The 13,043-nt window shown below is 39.8% G+C and overlaps 1 pseudogene; it reads left to right on the top strand.

Moving 5' to 3' along the window:
• The first annotated feature begins 1,572 nt into the window (after nt 1-1,572).
• LOC122741477 lies at nt 1,573-2,511 on the top strand (annotated as a pseudogene).
• The last annotated feature ends 10,532 nt before the right edge of the window (nt 2,512-13,043 follow it).

Here is a 13,043-nt window from a genome sequence, read left to right as displayed (position 1 = left end):
TAGATTAGTTAACAGGCAACTGTAAGCAAGATCTAATGAAGCTATAGATCCAAGGTAGGTGCTGGGAATACCCCCCCCCCAAAAAAAAACAACAATGAAAAAACCCCAAAACCCAGAAGAGGGATGCAGCACTGAAAGAGGAAGTGGAAGGGATCCAAAGATAAATTCTGTCTCCTTCACAATATTTCCCAGGCCCCTATTTAGGGTTTTACCCCAGACATCCCTAACTTCCTCTTAATAGCCCATTATGGATCATAGTGTAGTCTGGGGGAAGGGGGGAGGGGAAGTTGTGGCCAAACTCTCTGATGGAAGAGTTGGAGAAGCAAACATTGCTTGAAGCAATGTGCAAGTGTATAAGAGAGAATGCTGAACAAGGGGCTAACAACCAAGAGGTTTTTTTTTTTTTTTCTCACACACACATTCTATGTCTCTCTGGTAAGACATGTTTATATCCTGGGCACAGAGTCCTCTGTGGGGCTAGGTTGTGAAGTTAGTCTAAAATGACTGATGTCAAGGTCATCCACTGTATCTGGGGCCATTGCCAGTTACCTTGACTTTTGTCTTGCTATTGGATTTTAATTACTGTGAAAGAGAATGAGGGTGATGACTTTAGGCAACTCTTCCTCACTTAAATCCAATTCACACACAAGTCAAGACATCACCCTGTGATGTCAGTGGTCCTCTTTGAAAACAAAGGATGAACAACAAGCAATCATTCCCTTTGAGTTTTTTTTTTGTTTGTTTGTTTTTTGGTGAGGCAATTGGGGTTAAGTGACTTGCCCAGGTTCACCCAGCTAGTAAATGTTAAGTGTCTGAGATCAGATTTGAGCTCAGGTCCTCTTGACTCCAGGGCCAGTGCTCTATCCACTGCACCACCTAGCTGCCCCCCATTGCCTTGAGTTTTAAACTCAATTTCCCTACTAGCTAACTGTTCTATTTTTCTTTAAGTTATAGAGTTTTCCCATCCGTGAATTAGGGAAAGTAATGAGTCTCCCTTGGTTTTTCACATGAATGGAGGTTGTAGAGGAGGCTAAAATAGGGCTTGAAGGCAATACTCCTTAGGTCAGGTGTTCTTAGCCTTCTTTTGTGTTTTGGACTCCTTCGGTAGTTTGGTAAAGGTAATTGGACTTTTCACAGAATAATGTTTTTTAAATAATTAAGGAAAACGCTAAACTTCAGTTTGAGATCAGTGAAAATAAAGATAAAATTTTTCTCACACAAGTTCCCATTCACCCTTAAAACCTATTCACAGTTCTCTTTGGGGTCCATGTTAAGAACTCATGGGAAAAAAAACACAAACAAAACCATACCTTAGGACAAAGAGCTCTCTGTTTTATCTAAGTATAAAATACATATAGAGTGAGTGCTAATTAAAGAGAAAGAACTCTGGGGGTTCTGAGAAGAGAGTAATACGTGGTCTCTAACCTCAAGAAGCTTAATGTCCAGTTTATGGGCACCGGTAAAAAGTCCAGTACAATGAAAGGGTTAAGGCTCTTAACTTCTCTTCCAAGCTGGGTGCCAGAATCTGCTGCTTCAGTCGCATCCCTGAAACAAGATGGTGAAGCCCTGGTAACCAGGGCTGCATTCCACTCCAGCAGAGTAGATATTGTGACCATCAATGACCCCTTCATTTACCTCAACTACATGGGTTATACGTTTCAATATGATTCCACCCATAGTTCAAGGGCACTGTCAAGGCTGAGAATGGAAAGCTGGTGATCAATGGAAAAACTATTACTATCTTCCAGGAACAGGACTCAAAATCAATATTAAATGGGGAGCTGCTGGAGCCGAGTATGTTGTAGAGTCTACTGATTTCTTTACCATCATGGAAAAGGCTGGGGCTCACTTGAAGGGTGGAGCCAAGTGGTTCATTATTTCTGCCCCTTCTGTGGATGTCCCAATGTTCGTGATGGGAGTGAACCATGAGAAATATGATAATTCCTTTAAGATTGTCAGTAACACCTCCTGCATTAACGACTGCTTGGCCCCCTTGGCCAAGGTCATTCATGACAACTTTGGCATTATGGAAAGATTCATGACTATAGTCCATGCCATTACTGCTACCCAGAAGACAATAGATGGCCCCTCTGGCAAGTTGTAGCATGATGAGCATGGTGCTGCCCAGAATATCATCCCTGCTTCAACTGGTGCTGCTAAGGCTGTAGGCAAGGTCATATCTGAACTGAATGGGAAGCTCACAAGCATGGCTTTCTGTGTTCCTACTCCCAGTGTTTGTGTTGGGGATTTGACCTGCTGCCTGGAGAAAGCTGCTAAATATGATGATATCAAGCAAGCATCAGAGGGACCCTTGAAGGGCATCTTGGGCTACACAGAGGACCAGATTGTATCCTGTGACTTTAACAGCAACACCTACTCTTCTACCTTTGATGCTGATGCTGGCATTTCCCTCAAGACCATTTTGTGAAGCTCATTTCCTGGTATGGCAATGGGTACAGTTACAACATCCGTGTAGTAGACCTCATGGTCTACATGGCCTCCAAGGAATAAAGTGGAAAGTCATGGATCTTCATCCCCAGACAAAAGAGGAGTTCCACCACTGGGGAGCCGACATCCCTAACCTATGTTCCTGTACTGGGGATCCCATGCCCCATTCATATTGTTGTCCCAAAGCACCCCTGTAGAAGGGAGAAGCCTAGAGTCCTATATTGTGTAAATATCATCAAGAAAGTTACCATATTCAACGCAAAAAAAAAAACAATGAAAGGGTTAAAATAAAATGTAAGTGATGTTCTAAGATGGCATGTGATACAGATTACGGTTCAGGAAGTAAGTGACAATGTAAGACATAGGAATTAGCTAACCACAGTGGTTGTTAGGGGTTGTTATGCAGCTAGGTGGCACAGTGGATATAGTGCTGAACCTGGACTCAGGAAGACCTTGAATTCAAATTGAGCTTCAGACAATTATCAACTTTGTGACTTTTGGAAAGTCACATAACCTCTCTTTGCCTCAATTACTTCAATTGCAAAATAGAGATAGGAATAGCTACTAGCTCCAAGGGTGTTTGTAAGATCCAATGAGATAATATTTGTAAAGAACCTGATGCAAAATAGCTGTTTAATAAATGCTTCTTTCCTTCCTTCCTTCCTTCCTTCCTTCCTTCCTTCCTTCCTTCCTTCCTTCCTTCCTTCCTTCCTTCCTTCCTTCCTTCCTTCCTTGTCTTCTCCTTTCCTCCCTCCCTCCCTCCCTTCCTTCCTGGAGGTCATCCCACATCACCTTGATCCTTTTGGAATAAGGGGGTTGTTGCACTTCTGTGGGACTTGTGAAAAAAAAAATCACCAGACTCCACTCTTTGCTGCCACTTTGCTCCAAATAGGAACTGAAACAAGTTGAGCAGGGATTCATTCATTCCCTCCTTGAGTTTCATCTTTTCTGTGCCATTGAATACTTCCAACTTCTGGCACTGAAATGGAAGTGGATGTGTGAAATGGAAATAGGGAAGCAGCAGCCTCCATTTATTTTCATCTCCACAGGCCCATCAAAGCTAGGGTCTCTACTCCTTCTCCATCCCTACCATAAATACACTTTCTATAGCAAAGGGGAAAGGGAACCACAGGACCTCTTTACCTAAAACTGCTAACCTGGCTTGGTTTGCAGGGTTACACTAAAAAAACAGCTAGTTCAAAACCCTGGCCCCAAATCTAATTCTGGGCCAGAGAAGAACCCAATATATGCCTTTTAGTTTGTTTTATTCTATTTGTCAGGAACACAACCAGCACTTGAAAGGTGGAACTTCTTCCTGTGTTCTATGAAATTCATTTTGGTTAGTTTATTTTTTATAGTTTAAAAACATGCACATATATTCCTCATTTAATTGGCTCTGGAGTACAAGTACAATTAAGATATGATGAATTTCTGAAGTATTGAAAAAAACACAAACTCAGGAGACACTGTAGTTGACTCTCCCACTGAGACAACACTTGGGAAATATAATAATAAAAATTACAACATTTATTATGAAAACACCCTGAAGTCAAAGACAGAAACCGAGCTTCCACACATACCAAAATATTTATTGTGGTACTTTGTATGGTAAGAAAGAGCTGGAAGCAAATTCAGTGTCCATCAAATGGGGAATAGCTGAAAAGAAATGGGTGTTTAAATGCAATGGAATATTATTGTGCAGAAAGAAATGATGACTATGAGGGATTCAGAGAAACACGGGAAGATTTGTATCAACTTATGCCAAGCAAAGTAAGCAGAGTCAATATATGATGGGAACAATGTAAATCAAAAAGATTTACCAGAATGAAACTGAACTCTGGGAAATTGGGAAATCAACAAAGGTCCCAAAGAAGAGAGAATAAAACAGATCTGCTTCCTCACATCACAAATGATATGGAATGTGGTAGATTTTTTTTCCCAAAAAAGTTACTATTTTCTCAAAAAATGTATAATGGTTTAAAAATGTTATTCATTAAATAAATATTGGTTAAGTACCAAATAAGGTCATGGTCCTGTGTTAGGTGGTGGAGATACAAAGCAAGAATTAAGCCATCCTTGTCTATAAGAAATTTATATTCTATTGATATGTGGGCATCCATTTTTATTTTTTATTTATTTATTATTATTTTTTTTTTGTGGAGCAATGAGGGTTAGGTGACTTGTCCAGGGTCACACAGCTAGTAAGTGTCAAGTGTCTAAGGCTGGATTTGAACTCAGGTTCTCCTGAGTTTAGGGCCAGTGCTTTATCTACTGCACCACCTAGCTGCCTCCAGGCATCTATTTTTTTTTTTTTTTAACACTTACCATCTTGCTTAGGCTTTGAACTGCTCCACTTCTGACCTGGGCTGGTTTGTCTCTCTTTAGGAAAACTTGGACCTCATCATATTTGTGCTGTACTTAAAATAGTGAATTGATTTAGTTCATTGCAGTTCAGAATTCCTAAGCTCAAAAGATCCTCCAGCTAAAGCAGAGATTCTAGGCACTGGTCATGATGCCTTGTTGAACATCTATTTCTAAGGAAGTATTGGGTTTTACATAGTAAGAACAATAAATCCACTTAGGCTTCTTAGAGTGATTATTAAATAAGTATTTATTTAGTGACTACTATTTGTTAAGCTTTATACAATGAAGTATGAGATACTGTTCCTGTCCTGAAGATTGTTGTTGCTTACCCTTTGTTCCTGAAGAGGACCATGATATCAAGATGATACCATGATTTTAACTGAATTAGATTAAGTGATAGATGGTTGTGCAAGGTCATGAACTTTATTCTCTCCTCTGGAGCCATCTGGGCCCAGTGGCAAGATAGATATCAAGACAACTTGAGATGCCCCTGGATGTTTTATTAAGGCAATTGGGGTTAAGTGCCTTGCCCACGGTCATATAACTAGTAAGTGTCCAAGGTGAAATTTGGACTCAGATCCTCCTGACTTTAGGGCCAGGGTTCTATCCACAGTGCCACTCAGCTGCCCCATCCTCAAGAATACCCAAGGCAGAAAGGTAAGACATATCCACATAGATCACTAAATGAATAGTAGAAGAACATGTACTCAAGTGCTAGATTGTGTCCTTCCAAAGGGAAATACTATAACAATTCAGACAAGAGCAAGATCATTATTTGCTGCAATGGTGAAGGGAGGTTTGATGAAAGGGGTGCTTCAATAGGATGTGGACAGCTGCAAAGAACATGAAAGAATATGAAAAGGGGAAAGTTTGAGAAAATGTATGGAAGCAGATAAGAACATGGCATGATTAGGAGAGATGAGAAGACAGGTGTGGTTAGAACAAAAGTCATATTGGGTTTAAAGAGAATTTTTGTTGCATTGGGCAAGATTACATAGGACTTTGAAAGCAGGGCAGAAGGTCTAAATTTGATAAAATAAACAACAGTTTTAAGAAACAAAGATTTTCTTGAGAAGAAGGATAAGATAATAAAAGCTTTATTTAGGGAAGATGATTCTGGTCCCAGATGGAATGTTTCTGGTACAGTATAGCAGAATATGCTCAATAGGGAGGCAGACCCTTTTTGCATCTATACCAAAGAGTGTTTAGGTGTCTGAAACAAAGGTTGGATAGGAGGAAGACCTTCCAGATAGTCGATTACAGAGATGTTATGCCAGTACCTTTCTAGGCATAGTGTAACATCCCCCAAGCCAGGCAAGCATTATTCCTTATTAATATGGGCTTACTATACTCATCCTCTCTTCCATTAGTCCCCCAAACCAGGCAAACATTTTCCCTAACTAATATGGGTTAACCTATACTTGTGACTTGAAGCCATAAATACACTGTTGGGGGGGTGGTATGGCCTCTTGCTCAAACTGTTTGCAAGAGATCACAACATAACCTTTCTAAGTGATACTTGAAGAGAGGAACCACACATTGTCTCAAGTGAAAGGGGTTGGGTCCCACTGAAATAGACAGTACTCAAAGCTCTAGGACCTCAAGGGAACACAGAGGACATACCCATCAATTGGGGAATGGCACAAGTTGTGGTATATGAATATAATGGAATACTATTGTGCTGTAAGAAATGATGAGCAGGCAGATTTCAGAAAAACCTGGAAAAACTTGCATGAAATGATGCTGAGTGAAATGAGAAGAACCAGGAGAACATTGCACACAGTAACAGCAACATTGTGATAGACTTAGCTATTCTCAGCAATACAATGATCCAAGATGATTCCAAAAGACTTATAATGAAAAATGCTCTCCACATCCAGCGTCTGAATGCAGATTGAAGCACACCATTTTCAATTTTTGTTGTTGGTTTTTTTTGTTTCTTCTTTCTTGTGGTTTTCCCCTTTTGTTCTGATTCTTCTCTCAAAACATGACTAATGTTGAAATACCTTAAACATTATTGTACATATACAACCTATATCAGATTGCTTGCTGTCTTCAGGAGGGGAGAGGGAAGGGAGGGAGGAAGAAAAATTTGTACCTCAAAATCTTACAAAAATGATCTTTACATGTAATTGGAAAATAAAATAAAATACTATTTTTTTAAAAGTGAAAACAAAGAGTTGCTCAACCATCAAAACACATTTCAAAAAATTAAGAGTATGGGGCAGCTAGGTGGCGCAGTGGATAAAGCACCTGCCCTGGATTCAGGAGTACCTGAGTTCAAATTCCGCTTCAGACACTTGACACTTACTAGCTGTGTGACCCTGGACAAGTCACTTAATCCCCACTGCCCCGCAAAAAAAACCCATTAAGAGTATGATTATTAGAAATGCTTCCATTTCAATAGTGAAAAGTTTTCTGAGAAGAAATTTTCCTATTGTTCTTTTATTTTACTTTCTTTGAATAACACCCGCACCTTGCAATTTAGCATTGAATGACTGTCATTTTTATGATACTCATTTGTTTTATTCTAGTGTTGTGATTTCACCAGTGTAAGGAGTCAGCCATGTGGGGCTCTCAGCATGGCATCCAGAGTCACTTAGACCATTGAGAGGTTAAATGTCTTGTCTATGGTGGCACAACAGTATGTGACAGAGACAGAACTTGAAGTCAGATCTATTGTAACTTTAAAGCTATCCTAATCACTAAGTCATTCAGCCTCTAAGCTAATGCTACATTGAAGATTATGAGGTTGGTTTTTACTTATTATATCACTCTCCCTCCCCCACCCCTCAAGAATATATAAGAAATGTAACCAAATTATCTGTCCCACTACAAATTCAATCCAGGGGGTTGTCGTAGGCTACCTGGAATATATTCATATGTTTTGAGATGCTAATTTTTATGAATATGCAATTTTATCATTAACCAAACTTTTGTGGGCTGATAATATATTTACTTGAACCAAGACAATATTAGCAAGGAAACAATTAAAATATTTTTCTGGTTAACCTTGGAATTAATATTTCAAGTTAGCTTGTATGTACTTCTTAAGTTTGTTTTTAGTCAAATTATTTCAATGTGATGTGGCATTTTATCTGCAGTACTTTTTCATCTCATTTTAAATTTTCTTTTATTAAAGTGAGAAATATTATTAGCATTGTTTTGTTCAACCTTTCACTACCTCAGATCCATTTGGAGGGCACAAATCCATGGAATTATGTAATTTTTCTGTGGAGGGCAAATTTCACAAGGGTCAGGGGCTCAACATAGGCTGTGTCTGGTCATTTGATTTGACCAGCATTCACCAGCTTGCTGGTGTCTAAAGAAGGAAATGTTTCTACTCCCTTCACTGGAGCATTTGGAAAGATAACTAAGCAACAGGTAGTTGCTTAAGTGGAGCTGGTGGTGTTTGGTTACGAGAGCCTTTTCCTTTAGTATGCAAGGGCAAAGAGCAGCTGTTAATGACACCCTCACCGGAAAGAAGGTTAAGAGCCTTGACACTGAGCTGTTGGCAGGATTACATTTGAACAGTTGGCCTACTCCGACTCGGTGCATTTATGCCAGTTCATGCTCTGCAGCTTCTCAGAAAACTGAAATGTAGACATCTGTAGGCGGGAGGGTTGGAATTGATGAATCATCTTTTGAAAAAATGAAATACATCTTTGTTTCCTTGAATACAATAATACCCAGAGCCTGAAACGTGAATATGTTAATTACAGATATTTCAAAGAAAAAGATAGTTTATACAGACAGAGTACATGCATTTCTACCTCAGTACAGGAACAATACCACACTGAGGAAACTATATGGATGGGAGAGGCAACAATTACTGAGAACCAACATTTTCTTTGAAGAGCAACAGATTGGGGGACAGCTAGGTTGTGCAGTAGATAAAGCACCATCCCTGAATTCAGGAGGACCTGAGTTCAAATATGGCTTCAGACACTTGACACTTGCTAGCTGTGTGACCCTGGGCAAGTCACTTACCCCTCATTGCCCTGCCCCACCCTCCAAAAAAAAGAAAAGGGAAAAAAAAAGAAAAGAAAAAAGCAACATATGCCTAATAGATTTCTATACACAATTTTGATTCAAAAGGAAAAAAAGAAAGAACTTCTATCTGCTCTATTTTTCATAGGGATTCAACAATGCCATTGAAATAGCCAACTGAAGCCACCCTCCAATTCCCCCATGCCCCCAACCCCGCCAAAAAAAACCAAACCCTTACCTCTGCTGACATGTCTAATTTTAATTAGATATAGACCAACTAGAGAGAACTATGTATGCCATTTTTCAACACTTAAATTTGCATTTTCATATAAAATCCTGTGATGTTTTAAACATGCTATCATTTAAATATGTTGCTTATCCCATCATTTCTTTTTCATTCACCACTTTATCCATTCTTGTCCCAACCCATCCATCTATTATGTGCCATTCAGCCAGGAACAATGGGCTTGGGCTCTGGATGTCCCAGGCATTGAACTATATATAACACAAAAACGAGGGAATCTTGATTCTCCATAATGTGATGAGAGAGATGTCATGCTATAGGTCTTTTGGCCCATTCTTGTTCTAGTGTGATCACAGAGACACAGCCAAAATTCACCATTGCTAAACTTCATAATGGATCTTGTCACCTTACTATTCTAAAATTCAAGATGCCTAGAATTTTGAAACCTATTGTCTTTGCATGATTGCACCTTAGGTGAAATTACAATACCCAGCTAAAAATTGCTGGAATGGATAACTATGGTAAAATGCTTTTCTGATCTAGATGGTTATAGACTTCCTAATTCTAAAACATTTTAATTAAGATTTTCAGGGTTGGTCAGCATCCTCCATGGGGCAGCTAGGTGGCACAGTGGATAGAGCACTGGACTTGGAAAAAGGAAGATTGATCTTCATGAATTGAAATCTGGCCTTAGTCACTACTAGCTGTGTGGCCCTAGGCAAGTCACTTAACGTCATTTACCCCTGTTTATCATCTGTAAAATTATCTGGAGAAGAAAATGATAAATGACTCCAGTATCTCTGCCAAGAAAACCCCCAAATGGGGTCACAAAGAGTCAGACACAACTGAAAAGACTGAACAAGAAAAAGCATCCTCCATCACCTTCACCCTGAGATTGTCTGGAATAAGGATGTTGGTGGTGATGGTGGTGGTAACGATGATGATGATGATGATAAAGATAATAGTATTTATACAGAACTTTTAAGTGTTGGGTTGGGAATTAGATATGCATTCTCATCCTAGAACTTGCCTCTTGCTAGTTGCATGACAGGCATTCCATTTCACCTTTGTGTATCTCAGTTTCTTCCTCTTCAAAATGAGAGAGACCAGGTGGTTTCTAAGGTTCTATCCACCTCAAAACTTCTGCAATTCTGTGATTACATTGCAGAATGTGATCCCTAGATACTATGATACTACTAGTCCTTCACAAACCAATTCCTTTGTGAAGAAGATCACATCTGGGAAACTATATCAGAGTAGACACAACCCCCCACTCAAGAAGCCTTTTGGAAACAGAGAATCTGCAGAGCAAAAACTGAGCTGCAGACCAGCCAAGTTTCTTGTTTCCCCTGCTCTTTCCTGGCAATGGGTGGGAGGATTAGTGTGCATGTCATTATTAAAGTAAAGCACTCCTAAATAAAGCAAATAAGCAGGGGTAGAAATATATTTCTTGCAAGTTAACTGACCATGATGAAGGGTAATTTCTACCTGACGAAAATGACTAATTTTTCTCTGAAAGACAAACAAGAGCCAGCTCTCTTTAATGTTCTCATCTCTCCTATAAGGTTTCAGATGGGCATCCTTAGTTCCAAGATCCCCCTGCTGTAAATCACATCTTTGAACATTAATGGTAATGAGTAACTCATGAATTAATCTTAGATTCAAGACCCAACTTGCTTGAATCTGTGGGACACTTAAAAATAACTTGGATAATGAATTCGGTGGGGAGGGGTGAGTGCACTTAGAACTGGTGTCCATTTTGTGAGCTGGTTTGGTAAAAGATGGATGTGTCTGCTAAGAAGCCTGGTTAGAGTATGTGTGACATGGGGGGCATGGTTATCATTTCTGATGTGGGCTGCCTAACTGACCCTTTCACCTGGCATCATTGGTAACTCTCATATTCCTGAAGTTTAGAGCAATTTGTCAGAGATATAACTAGGGTACAATTATTGGTATTTGGCCCCAAGGCACTGATAGCAGATGGAGTCATGGGTTCATTGCACAGGATGATAAAATTTTAAGAAATCTTAGAAGTCACTTTGTCTAGGACCCTCTTTTCACACACATGGAAACTGAGGACAGAGAACTTATGTGATATCCCAAGGTCACACAGGTATTAAGTATGATAGCCAGGACCCTTTGACTTCAAATCCAGGGCCTTTTGAATTGCACTGTTCTGCCTTTAGCAGTATAAGGAGAGCAGAGTTTAGTATCTAATTAAAAAGAGTAGTTAGGTCAAATACACATTCTCAGCTCTGGTGGCCCTTCCTAAGGCAAACCTCACTGTGTCCCAAGGTCTCAATCTGTAGGGTGCCATATGCTGGAACCTCTGTCTCTTCTATAGTTGTATAAGGTTATCTTGCCCTGTACCTGATTTGTGCTGCTTGCCCAGGGCACAGAGGGATGACTCATGGCTCTGGAGATCCTCAATGTTTACTACTCTCTGTCCTCTTCTTGTAGTACTTTCTATTTTATCATTATTTATTATTATTATTTTTTTGGTGGGGGACTTGCCCAAAGTCACACAGCTAATTATGTATCAAGTGTCTGAGGGCAGATTTGAATTCAGGTCCTCTTGAATCCAGGGTTGGTGCTTTATCCACTGTGCCACCTAGCTGCTCCCTCTTTTATCATTCTTGATTCAGACAATGTGAGAAGCAGAGAACACCTCCCCCTTGGAAAGGTTCTGGATTGTTAGAAAGGGCTTGGACTCATCCTGATCTCTACATTCAAAATGCTTTTGATCTTAACTTTAGAAGCCAAAACTAAAGCTACTCACACAAACACACACACATGCACACACACACAGATACACACAGACACATATGCACTGTAAGGAATTAATTGTTATTTGGAGTTTTTATGACCCTGTCTTTGCTTCATCATGGTCAGACAGAAAAGCTGCAAGCTGTAAAAGCCTAAGAGAAGATGGGTGTGTACTTTAAGAGATTATGGAACAAAAACACAAAGAACATTTATTGAGTCAAAGTATCAAACTAAGTACCTAACCCCCACCTAGAAGTTCCCCCATGCCCACATGGGCCTGGTCAAACTATAATGGGGATAGCCCAGGGGCTATGTTAAACCAATTGGAGACTCAGCATTGATCTAGAACCATCTTGCCTGTGGGAGAGGCAGGAAGGAGGATATAGTACTCTCAGAGAGGGACATGGAAGGAAGGTAGAGAAAAGTCCTCAGAGATCTTAGAGAAGTCCCCCCTCTCCCCTCCCCTTATTTGAGAGGTGAGGACAATGAGGCACAAACAGGTGAAGGGACTTGTCCAAGGTTACACAGTTAGTGAGTAGCAGAGCTAGGTCCAGAACCATAAATATAATGTTCTTTTAAATAATTTGACTGCCTGTCTCTTTAACAAAAACAGAGTCCAAATTGGGTGAAATCTCTAAAGTCTTCATTTTATGGATCAACATAGCAAGTTGGAAAAGTGGAGTAGGTAAAGTAAGTAAGTTGGGATGGAAGAATCCAGTGATTTTACCCAAGGTGAGTTTATGTTGTCTCATTGCTAGTTGTTGGTTGAATTATAGGGTGGAAAAGGGACTTGTAATCAAAAGATTTGGGTTTTAATCTTGACTTTATCTCTGATAGGATCTTAAGATTGAGTACTGGGAGGGACCTTAGTGATCAGCTAGTTTCACTGCCTCATTTTATAGAGGAAGAGGAGGAAGCCTAGAAAACATAACTAACTTGTCCAAGGTCACACAGGAAATAAGTGAAAAGTTCTTGTTGCCAAATCCATTAAGCTTTCTAAAAAACAAAACAAAACCAAACCCTTCCATTCTACTTAATAGCTATGTAACTATTAGTGAGTCACTTCTCTGAACCTCAGTTGCATCATCTGCAAAGTGGGAGTGATAAGATTTGCCTTCACTACTTCATAGATATATCATAAGCAAAAGCCCTTCCTAAGCCTTGAATGGCCCTTAGAATGTGAGTGATGTCCATTGTTCCTCAGTTTCTCTGAGGGCTCCCAGCATAGGAC

This window comes from Dromiciops gliroides, chromosome 2 (genome assembly GCF_019393635.1).
Source record: "Dromiciops gliroides isolate mDroGli1 chromosome 2, mDroGli1.pri, whole genome shotgun sequence".
Lineage (NCBI taxonomy): Eukaryota > Metazoa > Chordata > Mammalia > Microbiotheria > Microbiotheriidae > Dromiciops > Dromiciops gliroides.
The sequence above is the reverse complement of the archived record's forward strand: the minus strand, read 5'-3'. Positions and strand labels throughout refer to the sequence as shown.